We start from the raw sequence: 8,828 nt of genomic DNA, 5'->3' as shown, positions 1-8,828 counted from the left end.
GAAACAAGGAAGTGCTGGGGGCATGCACACTGGGCCATGTGAGCTCTCCCAAGGCGCCTCTGTGTGGCACTCACGCAGACCCCCACGCTCCTGCTCACGCTGCTTGCCTGGCCAAGAGCAGTCCTCCAGCTCCACCTGAGTTCAACAAACCTGCATGTGACACCTCCCTGCCTCATCCTTCTCTTCCACAGCCTTCTGTTTATTCCCCAGAGATGCCACCTCCTCTGTCTGACCTGCAAGGCAGAGGAGGAAATGTTTTGAAATCTTTTAACACGAGGGAAAAAACACCAACACGCACGCAAGCTGCACCTGATGCTGCAGGTGACAGTCCCTTGCCCCTTCCCTTCTTCAGGTTTCTCTTTTTTTTTTTTTTTTTTTTTTTTTTTGAGACGGAGTTTCACTCTTGTTACCCAGGCTGGAGTGCAATGGCGCGATCTCGGCTCACCGCAACCTCCGCCTCCTGGGTTCAGGCAATTCTCCTGCCTCAGCCTCCTGAGTAGCTGGGATTACAGGCGTGCGCCACCATGCCCAGCTAATTTTTGTATTTTTAGTAAAGACGGGGTTTCACCATGTTGGCCAGGATGGTCTCGATCTCTTGACCTCGTGATCCACCCACCTCAGCCTCCCAAAGTGCTGGGATTACAGGCGTGAGCCACCGCGCCCGGCCCCTCTTCTTCAGGTTTCTAAATGGCAGCATCAGTGCCATAAAGCAACCATCACACCAAGTCCTGCTGACGGCAGGGGAGTGAAAACAAGCCATGGGGACAAACTGTTGTCCCCAAGCCACTGTGTCTGTCTGCAAATGTAGGCAGGCTGGGGGCCTGCTCCAGGGAAGACAGAGTCACTATGCAGTAATAAAGAAGCATGTTTCTGACACAGGGGTGTCTATGTGGATCCACATCCTTACGTAATCGGCATTGGCAATTTTTGACAGTCTCTATGGAGACTGAGTTTTAAACATATACTCAGTCTCCGTAGAGACTGTCAAAAATTGCCAATGCCAATTATATTGCAAGTCGTCACGGCAGAGTATTGGAAAAGTTTTAAATTAGCCATAATCGCACCTCGGATAAACCTCATTGGCTGCAATGCTACCGCTACACAAAGCTAAGTCACAGCTATTTTTATGAGAATGTTCTCCAGGCTTTTCATGTTCTGTCTCTGATACTCAGAACTCTGCAAGGTCAGTGTGACCAACTGCTCCAGATCTAAGAAAATGGAGGCTCCCAAAGGAAGGAGAACGTTCACCCAGGGTCACAAAGCTTGCAGGAGGCAGAGTGGAAGTCGCTTCCAGCTCTGCCTGCAGGACCCTCTCATCCCCCCTCTGCTTCCCTTCTTGACAAAGACTCTTCTCCACTCTGGAGGTTGCCACCTGTGGGCACAAAGATCTCTGGGGAGATCTGGATTCCTGAAGACCTGCAGGGGAATTGGGAGAGGGTTTTCTGACAGAACAATCCTACGTACAGATGTTAGTTTGGCACAGCTATCATATTTCTTTTAACTTCCAACTTTAAAGTGCACTATGACATAAAAGATAATAATTTTTTCCACGGAAAAATGAGGTGGGAATTCTAAACAACAGACATTTTAAAAATGTGTTTGATTGTAGGTGTAGCCGTTCCATCATGTGTGGTCAGAGGACTCAGCAGCTTTCAAAACTATAGAGGCCAAGGAGAGCCAGCTTCACTGAGCATCGTTGAAGGTCTTCACTGGGAATTGTCCTTGTAGGTAATGAGTGGCGTTCACTCTTCACTACCTCACAGCCAGGGCACATTCTCTATTACAAATGCGGGACCTCTTAGACCTACAATGTGAGATCTAGGGTGCCATTGGGTGGGAGTGGGAGCAACTTTGCACAACACAGATGGGACTGTGATGAATTATGGCACTGACTTTGTCCAGGAGTATTCAAAATGGCACACAGCACATACTAATTAATGTTGGATTAATGAGTTTTGACTTTTTTTCGCTTCCGGGATTACAGCAGATATTCTGAATGCCAATCACCTCCCTTATAGAGGAAGACAAATAAAATAAATAAATAAACAAAAAAGAGAAATAAAATCACAGCTCAAAACAAAACCCTACATATTTTGGAAACAAGACCCCACAATATTTGGAGTCAAATATTGGATCAGTCAGGATTCCCTGGGCCATGAGACCTCCAGCAGTGAAGCTCACTGGCATCGCCTCGTGTTATTTCTGCAAACAGACCAGTGGAAGCCCTTCAGTTCTCGGCTCCTAAGCATTCATGGCTTCTGGCGGTGTCAACAAAGATGACCAGCTGGGAATGGAGAAGCCTGGAAGCTTATGGGGAAGATTTTGCTTTGAAAAAGGGCAGGCAGAAAAGGCACCCAGAACCTACAGAGCAGAGGCCAAGCCAGGAGAGGGTGCTGTGGGAAAAGATAAAAGTGTCCTGTAATAGAGTGAAAAGGACTCCAGCATTTACCTTTTCTTCATTTCTGATAAAACGGCACAAAGGTAAAAAACGTATTTTTGACCAAAAGCGCTGCTGACATCCTATTAAACAAACGTGAACCTACTTAATTTTCATTCTGTAAATGGTAGATATTTTCATTATTCTCAGGGTAATAAATCATTTCCCTGATTTTTTTTTGTAAAATTCAATATTCATAATAAAGTTCAGAACCAGAATTGTTCTAAATAATTTCTTCTTATTTATGGTTACAAGTGTACCTCTATAGGAAGTTATATACTCACACCAAGGCTAGTTATCCACAACAAAATGGCAAGGGAACAAATTCCCAGGGAAACAGCAATTATAATAAGCATCCAGGGAATTTCAGAAAAGCCAGGCCTGGGATGCAAACTTTCAGGCAGTACATCGATGACCTGGAATAATAACAGATGGAATAATGAGAGGCTCAATGACATTTACCATATTTCAGTCACAAGGAATCATCCTTAGAAACCCTCAAAATCCTCCAAGACATAACCACACGCCTCAGCTATCACCAGGGTATCCCACTGCTTCAAGAAGGATTGAAGTTAACAGTCTCATGGTTCTTGCATGGCTGGTAGTGTTTTTAAGCATTGTGAATGTAGGTGTCTTTTCTCTAATGCAGGGATGTCCAATCTTTTGGCTTCCCTGGGCTATCTTAAAAGAAGGAGAATTATCTTGAGCCACACATAAAATACATTAACACTAAAAATAGCTGATGAACTAAAAAAAATTATCAAAAAAAATAATGTTTTGAGAAAGTTTACAAATTTATGTTGGGCCACATTCTAAGCTGTCCTGGGCTGCATGTGGCCTGTCACCTGTGGGTTGGACAAGCTAGGTATAAAGTAATTATTGTTTTTTTAAGGTTACTACTTTTTAAATTGACATATAACATTGGAAGTATTTATTAGGTGACCCATGATAAAAGAATCCCTGTGAATCACACTCTTTCTTAGATTACAGGAATCTCTGCCATTTAAAGATCAGCATAAATCGATAGGTGTGGTGGCTCATGCCTGTAATCCTAGCACTTTGGGATGCCAAGGTGGGTGAATCACAAGGTCAGGAGATCAAGACCATCCTGGCCAACATGGTGAAACCTGGTCTCTACTAAAACTACACAAATTAGCTGGGTGTGGTGGCGTGTACCTGTAGTCTCAGCTACTCAGGAGGTTGAGGCAGAAGAATCACTTGAACCAGAGAATCGGAGGTTACAGTGAGCTGAGATGGCACCACTGCACTCCAGCCTGGTGACAGAGCAAGACTCCATCTCAAAAAAACCAAACAAACAAAAAAACAGCATTAGTCAAAAAACTATAATAAAGAGATGAATTCATTCAGAAATAATTATAAAAATACCCAAGTGGGGATCATGAACATGGCATGAATAGCTAAGATTCTTGATATTAATTCCATTAGACTCCTATATGAATGAAGACAAAGACTTCCCCTGAGTAAGTTCAGACGGCTTCTGAGAACATTGCTACATAGATTCCTCAGGATTGAACTGTATGTTCTTGAAAATATCTTAATTTTAAGTGTTTATTTCAAGATGGTAATTAAACAGAGATAGGTATTCAGTAGGGTGGACTGAGCATATACAGAGTCCGAAATGGAAAGGACTGAGTTAGATATCCGTGCAACAATGGGAATGATTTCAGAAACGTTGTGTTGAGCAGAATCAGAAAGACACCGAAGAGTACTTAGGGCATGGCATGCATCTATAGACGTCAAATTCCAGAAGAAGCAAAACCAACCTCTGATGAGAAAGGGATTGGCTGGGAAGAGGGAGAGTTCCCTTTCGGGGGTGACATAATATTGCAGATTTTGAAAGGGAGTTCCGACATGCTGGTGTGTGTACTTCTCCAAGTTAGCAATGTTACATTTAAGAATTGTATAGTTTGTTCTATGTAATTCTTCCAGAGAAGAAATTTTTATAAAGAAATACTGAATTCCAGTTAATGTTAGCTTTGCTAAACTATTCAGCAGGAAGTGTGCTGATGTTTCCAATTCAGTTGGTAATACATCTAAAATAATATGGGCTGATGAATGGATAGAGGGATGGAAAGATGGGTAGATATGTGTTGTCATGTTCATGAAAATGTTAACAAATCAGTGCTGTATTTATAAACATATTGACAGTTAAAGTTGATGGTCATTGCCAAAATCACTTGTGTCATGTCAGCAATTTTCTCCCTTTAAACAAGAGTTCCAAAAATTAATTATTATTTACGTTCTATATGTTTGAACAATTTCGACACAATATCAGTCAGATGTTTTTTTCTGTCAGTTGGTCTCGGTGTTGCAAAATGCAAGAACACACAGGGAAAGCTTGCAGAGGTGTGCTGCTTTCTGGGTTTTCATTCTCAGGACAAAGACCAAATGGGAAAAACAAGCCTTCTAGCTCTTTCCAAGGGAGAAGATAGACACCTGCCATATATATGTCCATACAAAGGAATGTTACTCAGCAATAAAACAAAGAGCAAACTCTTAACATTTAAAACAATATGAATCCATGTGAACATGATTCTGCTGACTTTACAGAATTCAGAACAGCAAGAATACCTCTCCTGTATGACACCGTGATATGAAATGGCAGTGCAGCGGGAGGACAGTAGGATGGAGGGAGAAGGACAGATGGAATCAAAAGGAGGAGAGGAAACTTTGAAGGGGAAGAATGTGTTTAGTACCTTGAATCTGGAATGTGGTGAGGCTTTAACTGCTGTATCCATATGTAAAAGTCAGCAAATTGGATTCTTTACACAGAGGCTTTACATCACTTAAACAGTAGCAAGGAAATTTGAGACAGAAACTATTCGTTTTTAATTATCTGAAAAAACATTGCAAATATATATTTAAAATAATTATAGAACTTTACCTAGAAATTATAATTCAATTTAAAATGCAGATAAGAAACTACAAACTTACACTGGTCGGGAAGCCAAGGTCTTCTTTTAAATATTTAGAAATTTGTGTTACAGTCTTTGAAACAGATCAAAAAATATGCCAACACTGTGTGGAAAAATGAGAAAAATATAAGAAAAAAGTCTTAAAGTTATAGATGAAAATACTACTTAAATATATGTTTATCTATACACAAAACTGAGAACTGTTATAAGAAGAATACCTAGGTTATATACCAACAAAAATAATCATAGATTGTTGTTTAGCCTGTTTCTAAAAATAACTTTTGAAAATCAATGTTCACTACTGCTGAAACGGGGCACTTCATGTCAGATTTTCAAAGTCCAGAAAGATTTGCATCACATAGTCTTCTTGGATTTATGATTAAAACTGTGAGAACTGAGGTCAGTTAAAAACACAATGCCAAGTAACCACTAGCAAGAGTTCACCTTCGTATTTTGGAGCATTGCGCATAAAGCACTCAGGAGCAACCTTGGAAATCCACATGGAAAGCAATACAAACTTTCTGGAATGTAGGCCACCACTACACTAGGCACATATAGTATTTTACAAACACTGGATTTATAAGTATTGGAGGAAAAAAATAAATTCAAAATGCAATTCAGACCAATCCACATACCAAGACAGTTTTGTGCAAATGAAATCTCTCTAGAGAGCAGCCTCTGAGTTCTGTGGCACTTTTGTCTTCAGCCTCACAGTGGAGGTGACTTCAGCCTGGGCTCCTGGGAGGGACACGCTGTCCCTGAGGAGCCTCCTCCTCAAAGGAAGCAGGAGCTCTGGGCACAACGGTGAAAGATGCAGATCAAACGCACAAAAGAACAAAGGCCACCTTCTCACTGACCAGTAAAACATCCCCGTCTTGGGCACTCTTGTCACATCTGACAAGTACCTGGATGCAGGTTATCAGCAGTGGGCTCCTACCCAGATTAGGTCCCATGGGGCAAGGAAAAGCTTAGGTTCTGACAGTTGATGGCCATGAGCAAGGGTGGAGGTGGAAAATGCAATGAGAAAAATTTATCCAAGCCTTCAAAGGTGAGGTAGGAAACGAGAGTTTAACTGATCTATAAAAATGCAGCCAGGTAAAGGGAAATAAATTCCAACAAAGACTATCAAGACATTTCCTCCTTCATAGACTCAAAAGAATCAAGAGGCTCTTCTAATCCTGTGGGGTGACTCTGCCTCCAGGCAGTGGTTGCTCCCCATCACTAGACTTTTCCAGATCCCTCTCTGAGAATCCGTGCATGCCACTTAGAACAAATACTCTCGTCTCTAAAAGGTGCCCTCTCCTGAGTGTAGTGGAAAGATATTATAATGTGAGGGTGAAACCATTCCAAATAGAAACCTGAATTTCTTTCTATTTGGACAATCATAAGGGCTTTAAGACCCTTTCTGCTTTGGGTAAATCAATGATCTTCACAAGACACATTTGACAGAACAAAGGACAACACAGTCCTTGCTCACTCCCTGGTCATGTCACTCCTGGTGACTCCCGCCTTGCAAACACCCCAGCAGGGCGAAACCCTTTTCTGTCCCATCTGATGGGCTTCTGGGGCTCTCATCACTCTGATTGACGCAGACTCCCTGGAGGCAGCTCCCAAGAGCAGAAGACACGGATGACTCAGAAGTTCCTAGAAAGTCATCAGACCAGATGACACAGAACTCAAAAGACATTTCACTTTGTTTTGTTTGAGTCAAGGTCTCACTCTGTCTCTGAGGCTGAAGTGCAGTGGGGCGATCTCGGCTGACTGCCACCTCCACCTCTTGGGCCCGAGCGATCCTCCGACCTCAGCCTCTCCAGTAGCTGGGACTACAGGCCCACACTGCCAGATCTCACTCATTTTTTTTTATTTTTATTTTTCTGTAGAGATGGGATTTCACTCTGTCCCAGGCTGGTCTGGAATTCCTGGACTCAAGTGATCTGCTCACCTTGGCCCCCCAAAGTGCGGGATGATATGTGTGAGCTGTGTCATTTCAGCCCCGTGACACATCCCAACAAAAAGGAATGAACCCCGCGGGTCCAGTGTCTACTCACCTGGGTGGACTGATGGCTGGGAAACCCCAGCACGAGGAGCCAAAAGAGCAGCCACTGCAGTCGCATGTCCTGGTCCTCTCAGGGCGCCATGAGGTGACCAGGACAGAGGTGGGGGTGGCTTAGGGCTATGGGAGGGAAGGGGAAAAGGATGGGGATGGGGGAGAGGGAGGGAGGGGAGAGGGCAGGGGAAAGGGAATCGGAGGAAGGGAGGAGAGGAGATGGGGTGAGGGGAGGGAAGGGGTGCTGTTGGGCGCCTGGAGCAGGAGGAGGAGAAGGGGGTCTGGGAAAAGATGGGATTCAAACGAAGTCCTCAAGGGCGGGTGGAAGGATCAGCTACAGGTCAGTGGGAAAGTCAAGCAGTGAAGCAGCAGGACGCGCGGGTTGAAGCAGCGGGAGGCTCAGGAGCAGCTGGAGGGAGACCAGGGCTCTGGTGTCCACCAAAGCTGCTCCTGTCTGGGCGCTGCCTTAGCCACCCTGGGGCTTTGTACTCCCCCTCCACCAATCCCTGGCCCCAGTGGCTGGTGCCTCACAATGGACATTCCACGAGGTGCCCATATTCTGCCAACGCCCCTCCCCGACCTGGACGGGGCAACATGGGGGCCTCACCTCTACACAGTTTCACAAGTTAGCCAGGCATGGTGGCCTGTAGCCCTGCTACCAGCTATTCAGAAGGCTGAGGTGGGAGGATTGTGTCAGCTTCACAAAGCAAGACCCTGCTTTAAATGAAAGAAATTAAGTAAAAACAAATAAAAAGAAAGATATTATTTATTCACAAATTGGTAGAATTAATATTGTGAAAATGTCTATCTTACATAAAGTGATCCAGATGTAATGCATCCCTATCAAACCACCAATGACATTCTCCACATTCAAAAGGAATATCCCAATTCATTCTGTTCCCACACATACCAAAAAACCCTCTATAGTCAAAATAATTTAAAAGGCTGAAAACTCCCCAAATTTTAGTGTGATAAAAACACTACTAACCAAAAACATTTGACCTAGGATAATTTTACTTAAAAAAAAAAAACAAAACAAAACAACAACAACACACACAAAAAAAAAAACAAAACAAAAGGGAAAAATAAAGACTTTCCAAAATGAATAAATGGATGAGGATGTTCACCATCACTAGTACCGTCCTGCAAGAAGTGCTAAAGGTTGCCTAGGCATGGCGGCACATGCCCGTAATACCAGCTTTGGTTAGCCAAGGCAAGAGGATTGCTTGAGGTCAGGAGTTAGGAATTAGCCTAGGCAATATAGCCAGACCCCATCTCTACAAAATACAGAAACAGTACTGAAAATAATCCATTATGTTGAAAAAAAAAAATGAGGCTAGATGGCATTATAAAACCATATGCAAACAGAAAAGTGTCTGTTAAAGAAAAATATATAAGTAGCTATATA

The 8,828-nt window shown here is 43.1% G+C and overlaps 1 non-coding gene across 1 annotated transcript; it reads right to left on the bottom strand.

Moving 5' to 3' along the window:
- Positions 1-969: 969 nt before the first annotated feature.
- On the bottom strand, positions 970-1,109 carry LOC120368040 (U4 spliceosomal RNA). The gene has a single exon (XR_005582262.1). It is a non-coding gene; the product is annotated as a U4 spliceosomal RNA (small nuclear RNA).
- Positions 1,110-8,828: the final 7,719 nt, after the last annotated feature.

Source organism: Saimiri boliviensis, chromosome 9 (assembly GCF_048565385.1).
Source record: "Saimiri boliviensis isolate mSaiBol1 chromosome 9, mSaiBol1.pri, whole genome shotgun sequence".
Lineage (NCBI taxonomy): Eukaryota > Metazoa > Chordata > Mammalia > Primates > Cebidae > Saimiri > Saimiri boliviensis.
Note: the sequence above shows the minus strand (reverse complement) of the source record. Positions and strands in the feature narration are given on the sequence as shown.